The sequence below is a fragment of the Rhinoraja longicauda genome, unplaced genomic scaffold (assembly GCF_053455715.1).
Source record: "Rhinoraja longicauda isolate Sanriku21f unplaced genomic scaffold, sRhiLon1.1 Scf001411, whole genome shotgun sequence".
NCBI classification, from domain to species: Eukaryota; Metazoa; Chordata; class Chondrichthyes; order Rajiformes; family Arhynchobatidae; genus Rhinoraja; species Rhinoraja longicauda.
Genome location: NW_027602626.1, coordinates 20,227 through 29,621, shown reverse-complemented (window position 1 = coordinate 29,621; position 9,395 = coordinate 20,227).

The window sequence follows — 9,395 nt, the reverse complement described above, 5'->3', positions numbered from 1 at the left end:
TGACCGGGGCGCGGGGCCCACAGTGACCGGGGCCCGGGGCCCACAGTGACCGCAGCCCGGGGCCCACAGTGACCGGGGCCCACAGTGACCGGGGCCCACAGTGACCGCAGCCCGGGGCCCACAGTGACCGCAGCCCGGGGCCCACAGTGACCGGGGCCCACAGTGACCGCAGCCCGGGGCCCACAGTGACCGCAGCCCGGGGCCCACAGTGACCGGGGCCCACAGTGACCGGGGCCCACAGTGACCGGGGCCCACAGTGACCGGGGCCCACAGTGACCGGGGCCCACAGTGACCGGGGCCCACAGTGACCGGGGCCCACAGTGACCGGGGCCCACAGTGACCGGGGCCCACAGTGACCGGGGCCCACAGTGACCGGGGCCCCCAGGGGCCCACAGTGACCGCAGCCCGGGGCCCACAGTGACCAGGGCCCGGGGCCCACAGTGACCGCAGCCCGGGGCCCACAGTGACCGGGGCCCACAGTGACCGGGGCCCGGGGCCCACAGTGACCGCAGCCCGGGGCCCACAGTGACCGGGGCCCACAGTGACCGCAGCCCGGGGCCCACAGTGACGGCAGCCCGGGGCCCACAGTGACCAGGGCCCGGGGCCCACAGTGACCGGGGCCCGGGGCCCACAGTGACCGCGGCCCGGGGCCCACAGTGACCGCAGCCCGGGGCCCACAGTGACCGGGGCCCACAGTGACCGGGGCCCGGGGCCCACAGTGACCGGGGCCCGGGGCCCACAGTGACCGGGGCCCGGGGCCCACAGTGACCGCAGCCCGGGGCCCACAGTGACCGGGGCCCACAGTGACCGCAGCCCGGGGCCCACAGTGACCGCAGCCCGGGGCCCACAGTGACCACAGCCCGGGGCCCACAGTGACCGGGGCCCACAGTGACCACAGCCCGGGGCCCACAGTGACCGGGGCCCACAGTGACCGGGGCCCACAGTGACCGGGGCCCACAGTGACCGGGGCCCACAGTGACCGGGGCCCACAGTGACCGGGGCCCACAGTGACCGGGGCCCACAGTGACCGGGGCCCACAGTGACCGGGGCCCACAGTGACCGGGGCCCACAGTGACCGGGGCCCACAGTGACCGGGGCCCACAGTGACCGGGGCCCACAGTGACCGGGGCCCACAGTGACCGGGGCCCACAGTGACCGGGGCCCACAGTGACCGGGGCCCACAGTGACCGGGGCCCACAGTGACCGGGGCCCGGGGCCCACAGTGACCGGGGCCCGGGGCCCACAGTGACCGCAGCCCGGGGCCGGAGCCCAACAGGCACCGGCCCACCTGCATCGTTCGCAACAACAGCGTCCGCAGCCCTGGGCCGCAGTGACCGGGGCCCAAAGTGACCACAGCCTTGGGCCCGAGCCCGACAGTGACCAGTGCCCACAGTGACAGCTGCCTGGGGCCAGAGACTGACTGTGACCGGTCGATGGCCCCTCCCCTGGGATTGGTCAATAGCCCCAACCCAACCCACAGAAACAGACTGGACTAAAGACTCAGGCCGGGGGCCCCTTCCAGTGCTGGCCGCTGGTCAACCCCCCCCCCATAGAGCTCGGCTGCGGCTCAGGACTGGACTGCCCACAGGACATGAAGCCGGGCTTAATGGTGGCACCTCCGACCCGCCCAGAGCGACTGTTCCCCTGGTGGAGCTGTGAATTACGCTGGTCCGTCAGTGGAGCTGGGAAGCGACGTGGTCCCTCGGTGGAGCTGGGGAGCGACGTGGTCCCTCGGTGGAGTTGGGGAGTGATGTGGTCCCTCGGTGGAGCTGGGTAGCGACATGGTCCATCAGTGGAGCTGATGAGCGACGTGGTCCCTCGGTGGAGCTGGGGAGCAACATGGTCCATCAGTGGAGCTGATGAGCGACGTGGTCCCTCGGCGGAGCTGGGGAGCGACGTGGTCCATCGGTGGAGCTGATGAGCGACGTGGTCCCTCGGTGGAGCTGGGGAGCAACATGGTCCATCGGTGGAGCTGATGAGCGACGTGGTCCCTCGGCGGAGCTGGGGAGCGACGTGGTCCATCGGTGGAGCTGGGGAGCGACGTGGTCTCCTGGTGAGAGGCTCTGATCTCCTGGTGGAGCCATGGAGCCCTGGTCCCCAGCTGTCTGGCGCTGGAGCCACAGCTGCACCAGATGTTTGAGCATCTGCCTCCACGTGTGTGTCAGCCCACCAGCTGCTGCAACATCTGCATGGATCGCTGACTTTAACCCCTTCACCCCCAGTGACACTGGCACTGGGCGGGGCAGTGCCCATCCTCTGGCCCGTCTGCCCGCTCCTCCGTCCCAGGACCTGCCACCAGAAGGCTTGCTCGCTGAATCTTCTGGTGAGAGGGGGCGGCAGAGGGGGGTTATGACGAGGTGCCCAGAGTCTGCAGAGGGATGTGGACCAAGGGAACATCTGGCCAAACATCTGGCAAATGGAATCTATATACTAAAACTCTTGTTTGTTTGTTTGTTTGTTACAGCCAAATCAGTACACGATCATGTTGGGGGGGGGGGGGGGGAGATTTAATAGGAACCTGAGGGGCAACTTTTTTCCACGAGGGGTGATAGGTGTATGGAACAATCTGCCAGACGAGGTAGTTGAGGCAGGAACTATCACAACGGTTAAAAAAACATTTGCACAGGTACATGGATAGGACAGGTTTAGAGGGGTATGGGCCAAGTGCAGGCAGGTGGGACCAGTGTAGAAGGGGCATGTTGGCCGGTGTGGGAAAGTTGGGCTGAAGGGTCTGTTTCCATGCTGTACAACAACCTCCGTTGGCAGCATGTTCCATAAACCCCCCTGCACTCTGAATGAAAAACTTACTGTCCCACCTTAAACCCTGTTCTTGATTCCCTTACCCAAGGTAAAAGATTGTATGTATTTACCCGATCTATTCCCTCATGATCTTATACACCTCTATAAGATCACCCCTCAGCCTCTTCACTCTGGCCACTGCCCACAGTGGTGGACTCCTCACTCTGGCCACTGACTGCCCAGTGCTGCGTTCTTGGCTCCCACTGAACTCCGAGACTCCTCGGTCCTGCAGTCCTCCAGTGTGCGAGATGTCCAGAGAAGCCGCTAACCGCCAGTGTGCAATGACACTGAGGGAACGAGAGATGAGCTGGAGCCCTGACTGAGATGTGAAGCATCGTGAGACAAGCGACATTCCAGGTGTCAGGACGCTGGCTAATGTTGTGACTGGTTAAGAAGGGCTGCAGGGAAATGCCTGGAAACTATAGACCAGTGAGCCCAACATCTGTGCTACGCTCGTTACTGGAGAGAATGCCGAGGGGTCGGATATGTGTGCATTTGGATAGACCGGCGGATCAGGGATAGTCAGTATTGATGTGTACGTGGACGATTGTGTCCCAGATGTGATTGAGCTTTGAACAAGAGGATGATGGGGCAGGGGTTTAGACCTAGTCTTCAACAATGCCTTTGACAAGGTTGTGCATGGTCGGCTGCTCTGGAGGGTTAGATCGCATGGGATCCAGGGAGATACAGAATGGGTTCCGTTAGAAGCAGAGGGTGATTGATGGTGGAAGGTTGTTTTTCGGACTGGAGGCCAGTGAGGAGAGGTGAGCCTCCGGGATGGGAGCTGGGCCCGTTGTTGGTGTTTCATATCTACAATTAGGATGAGCATGTACAAGGCTTGATTAGAAAGTTTGCAGATGACATCCAAGTACGTAGTAGAGATAGTGAAGTCATGTGTCACATTGCGAAGTTGGTTGTCAAAAATGACACCAGGATTCTGATCAGCTGGACAAGAGGCTGGGGAGTGGTGAATGGAGTTTGATGCGGGTAAGAGTAAGGAATACATTTTGGGAAGTCAGACTTTGCCGTGAATGGCAGGGCCCTGGTGGGGAGTGTGGCAGAGCAGAGTGCTCTGGGACTGCTGGCACACATTCCCTGCAAGTGGTGTCACAAGTAGAGGGTGGTGAAGGGGATTATTGGCAGGCTGGCCTCGATCAGTTAGGGTTTTAAATACAGTCGTTGGGAAGTCACGTTCCAGTTAGTTGTACAGGACATTAGTGAAGCCACACTTGGAGTATTGTGTTCTGTTTTGGTCACCCTGGTCTAGGAGGTATTGTTAAGCTGGAAAGTGTGTAGAGATTTACGAGGATGTAGCCAGGACTTCAGAGGTTGAGCTACAGGGTGCAGTGGGCAGGCTGGGACTTTATTCCAGGGGGTGCAGGAGGCTGTGGGGTGACCTATAAGATCATGTTGTGCCTGATATCATAGGGCAAATGCACAGACATGTAGGGTGATGCACAGAGACTCTTCCCAGGGCAGTGCTATCAATAACCAGAGAACGTGGGTTTACAGACAGAGGAATGTGAGGTTATCCACTTTGGCGGCAAGAACAGGAAAGCAGAGTATTACCTGAATGGTGACCGATTGGGAGAAGGGGAGATGCAACGTGACCTGGGTGTCATGGTGCACCAGTCATTGAAAGCAAGCATGCAGGTGCAGCAGGCAGTGAAGAAAGCGAATGGTATGTTGGCATTCATAGCAAGAGGATTTGAGTTTAGGAGCAGGGAGGTTCTGCTGCAGTTGTACAGGGCCTTGGTGAGACCGCACCTGGAGTATTGTGTGCAGTTTTGGTCTCCTAACCTGAGGAAAGACGTTCTTGCCTTAGAGGGAGTACAGAGAAGGTTCACCAGATTAATTCCTGGGATGGCGGGACTTGCATATGAGGAAAGACTGGATAGACTGGGCTTGTACTCGCTGGAATTTAGAAGACTGAGGGGGGATCTTATAGAAACATATAAAATTCTTAAGGGGTTGGAGAGGCTAGATGCGGGAAGATTGTTCCCGATGTTGGGGGAGTCCAGAACCAGGGGTCACAGCTTAAGGATAAGGGGGAAGTCTTTTAGGACCGAGATGAGAAAACATTTCTTCACACAGAGAGTGGTGAGTCTGTGGAATTCTCTGCCACAGAAGGTAGTTGAGGCCAGTTCATTGGCTATATTTAAGAGGGAGTTAGATGTGGCCCTTTTTGCTAAAGGGATCAGGGGGTATGGAGAGAAGGCAGGTACAGGCTACTGAGCTGGATGATCAGCCATGATCATATTGAAAGGCGGTGCAGGCTCGAAGGGCCGAATGGCCTACTCCTGCACCTATTTTCTATGTTTCTATGTTTCTATGAACAAGATTCGATAGGAACCCGAGTGGAAACCTTTTCACGCAATGGGTGGTGGGCGTATGGAACGAGCTGCCAGAGGCAGTTGAAACAGGTACTGCACAACATTTACAATACTTGGACAGGTACATGGATAGGAAAGATTTAGAGGGATGTGGGGCAAACGCGGGCATGTGCGACTAATGTAGAAGGGGCAGCTTGGTTGGCATGGATGGGTTGGGCCGAAGGGCCTGTTGAATGACTGTGTGATCATTCTTCAGAGTGAAGGAGCAATGGATCGTTGATGTTTCGAGTCAGGACTCTTTTTCTGACTCAGGATTCTGGGGCATCTTGATCAGCAGGGGTGAGTTGGGCCGAAGGGCCTGTTTCCGTGCTGTGTGACTATATAACCTGGCTCCCTCCCTTCTCTCCCTTGAGCTCCCTCTATCAACGTGGTGCCCAGCAGTGGCATCGAGGTGCCTCCAGTTGGCGCTCAAGGCACGAAGCCCCGAGCCCGTGCTGGCCACAGCGGTTTCACTATCTGTTATTGTCACTTGCACTGGGATGTGGTGAAAATCTGCTTCGTGTTACCCAGTCAGGTTATAACTTGCATCAGTGCAATATGTGTCAATGGTGTCAGGTTAGGTAAGGGGGAAGCGCAACGAGACCAGGTACACCAGTACACCAGTCACTGAAGGTAAGCGTGCAGGTACAGCAGGTACACCAGTCACTGAAGGTAAGCGTGCAGGTACATCAGTACATCAGTCACTGAAGGTAAGCATGCAGGTACAGCAGGCAATGAAGAAAGCCAATGGCATGTTGGCCTTCATAACGAGAGGATTTGAGTACAGGAGCAAAGAGGTCCTTCTGCAGTTGTACAGGGCCCTGGTGAGACCGCACCTGAAGTATTGTGTGCAGATTTGATCTCCTAATTTGAGGAAGGATGTCCTTGCTATTGAGGCAGTGCAGCGTAGGTTCACCAGGTTAATCCCCGGGATGGCGGGACTGTCATATGAGGAAAGTGAAAAGACTGGGCTTGTATTCACTGGAGTTTAGAAGGATGAGAGGGGATTTATAGAGACGCATAAAATTATGAAAGGACTGGACAAGCTCGATGCAGGAAAAATGTTCCCAATGTTGGGGGAGTCCAGAACCAGGGGCCACAGTCTAAGAATAAAGGGGAGGTCATTTAAAACTGAGGTGAAAAAAAACTTTTCCACCCAGAGAGTTGTGAATTTGTGGAATTCTCTGCCACAGAGAGCAGTGGAAGCCACTGGATGAATTTGAAGGAGAGTTAGATAGAGGTCTAGGGGCTAGTGGAATCAAGGGATATGGGGAGAAGGCAGGCACGGGTTACTGATTGTGAACGATCAGCCATGATCACAATGAATGGCGGTGCTGTCTCGAAGGGCCAAATGGCCTCCTCCTGCACCTACTTTCTATGTTTCTAATTGGCAGTGCAAGAGGGAAAGTAACGAGTGCAGAATATTGTTTTACAGCTACAGAGAAAGTGCGGATTAAAAAGTGCAAGGGCTGCAACGAGGTAGATGGGGAGATGAGGAATATATTGTTCGTCTGTGGGTTTGTGCACGGGCAATCCTGCCTCACAAACCTGGTGGATTTTAAAGAGGTGACCATGAAGATTACTCATTGGCAAAGGCAGTGATCGTTATTGATCCGGACTTCAGCTCGACCTTTGACAAAGGCCCACAAGGCAGACTGGTCTGGAGTGTTAGAACATGGAACCCAGGAGAGCAATGAGATCAAGCATAACGTGGATGTATTCTATGTAGGTTCGATGGTCAAACAATAGACAATAGACAATAGGTGCAGGAGTAGCCTATTCGGCCCTTCGAGCCAGCACCGCCATTCAATCTGATCATTCTCAATCAGTATCCCGTTCCTGCCTTCTCACCATACCCCCTGACTCCGCTATCCTTAAGAGCTCTATCTAGCTCTCTCTTGAATGTATTCAGAGAATTGGCCTCCACTGCCCTCTGAGGCAGAGAATTCCACAGATTCACAACTATCTGACTAAAAAAGTTTTTCCTCATCTCTGTTCTAAATGGCCTACCCCTTATTCTTAAACTGTGGCCCCTTGTTCTGGACTCCTCCAACATTGGGAACATGTTTCCTGCCTCTAACATGTCCAACCCCTTAATAATCTTATATGTTTCGATAAGATCCCCTCTCATCCTTCTAAATTCCAGTGTATACAAACCTAGTCGCTCCAGTCTTTCAACATACGACAGTCCCGCCATTCCGGGAATTAACCTAGTGAACCTACACTGCACGCCCTCAGGAGAGAAGGAATGGGTGACAATTGTCTATTGTCTATTGTTTCTGGTCCTATCTCTTCTTGTGACTAAAGCCACCATTCTGGACAACATGCTGGTAAATCTCTGCTCTGCCATCTGGTGTTGCCACAACCTTTCTCAGTGTGGTGACCAGAACCCTACATGAGATTCCAAATCTATTCATAGGTCAAGACACGTAATACAGGTCGGCACAGACACAGAGTGCTGGAGTAACTCAGCGGGTCAGGCAGCATCTGTGGAGAACATGGATAGGTGACGTTTCACAGAGTGCTGGTGTAACTCAGCGGGTCAGGCAGCATCTCGGCAGAGAAGGAATGGGTGACGTTACGGGTCGAGACCCTTCTTCACACTGAGAGTCAGGGGAGAGGGAGACATAGAGATAAGGAAGTGTAAGGTGTGAGAGCGAGACATCAAAGGGGATGCATCTCAAGGAAAATTAAAAATAGATCATTTTGTTAGTGAGAAGGTGATAACAAAAACAGATAAAATGTCATCAGGGACAGTCAGACTGGTCAGAGAACTGGGAAGGGGGAGGGATGAAGAGAGGGAAAGCAAGGGTTACTTAAAGTCAATATTCATACCGATGGCCAAGCAAAATATGGGGTGCTGTTCCTTATCTCTGTGTCTCCCTCTCCCCTGACTTTCAGTCTGAAGAAGGGCCTCGACCAGAAACGTCACCCATTCCTTCTCTCCGGAGATGCCGCCTGTCCCGCTGAGTTACTCCAGCACTTTGTGTCTATCTCCGGTGTAAAGCAGCATCTGCAGTTCCTTCCTACACGGTTGGGATGGTTTGTGACAACTTTATAATATTGGTTAGGTCACAGTTCTGGTCACTGCACCACGGGAAGGATGTGGGAGAATTGGAGACGGAGCAGAGGGGCGTCACAGGGATGGGGGGGGGGGGGGGAGGGGATGGGGGGGCGGGGGTGATGGGGGGGGGGGCGGGGTGGTGATGGGGAGGTGATGGGGGAGCGGGGTGGTGATGGGGGGGCGGGGTGATGGGGGATGTACCGGGGCAGCAGGGACGGGGAACATTCGTCACTTACCCGTCTACACGCGGCCCGTCCACCGTCTATCCGGGACGCCCCTCCCTGGGCTGATGAATCTCCGCCCCCCCCCCCTCACCCCCTCCCCCCCCCCTCACCCCCTCCCCCCCCCACACACACACCCCCTCCCACATACACACTCTCCCCCCTCCCACATACACACCCCCCCCACATACACACACCCCCAACACACGCAGACCCCTTCCCCCCAAGCCTAACACCCAGCCCCCCATTGACACCACCCACCCACACTGACCCCCCCACCCACACTGACCCCCCCACCCACACAGACCCCACCCCACCAACATTGACCCCCCCACCCACCCTGGGAGAGAGCGCCAGAGCTGCGGCCTGAACCAAGCGCCGGCTCCGCCCAGAGTGAAGTTTCAAAATAACAGCTGCGCTGCAAAGTGTTGAATATCGGAGCGAGGGACCGGGTGTCGGGAACTTCACCCCGTGTCTGACCCCGCGGACAGTGCGTGTATGAGTGTGTGGGGTGTGTGTGTGGAGTGTGTGTGGGGTGAGTGTGAGAGAGAGTGTGTGTGAGGTGAGTGTGTGTGTGGGGGGTGTGTGTGTGTGTGGGGGGGGGGTTGTTTGTGGTGTGTGTGTGGGGGGAGTGTGTGTGGGGTGTGTGTGAGTGTGTGTGGGGGGGGGGGGTTGTGTGTGAGTGTGGGGTGTGTGGGGGTGTGTGAGTGTGTGGGGTGTGAGTGTGTGTGGGGGGGGGTGGGGTTTGAGTGTGGGGGTGTGTGAGTGTGGGGGGTGTGTGTGTGAGTGTGTGTGTGGGGGGTGTGAGTGTGTGGGGTGTGAGCCGGTGCAGGGTCTGGTCTCGGGGCCGGGCCTTTCCCGGGTCTCCAGCGCTGTCTCCCCCGCCCCCGCGCCGGGGTTTACGCCGGGCTTTACCGTTCTGTTCCCAGACGCGGCTGA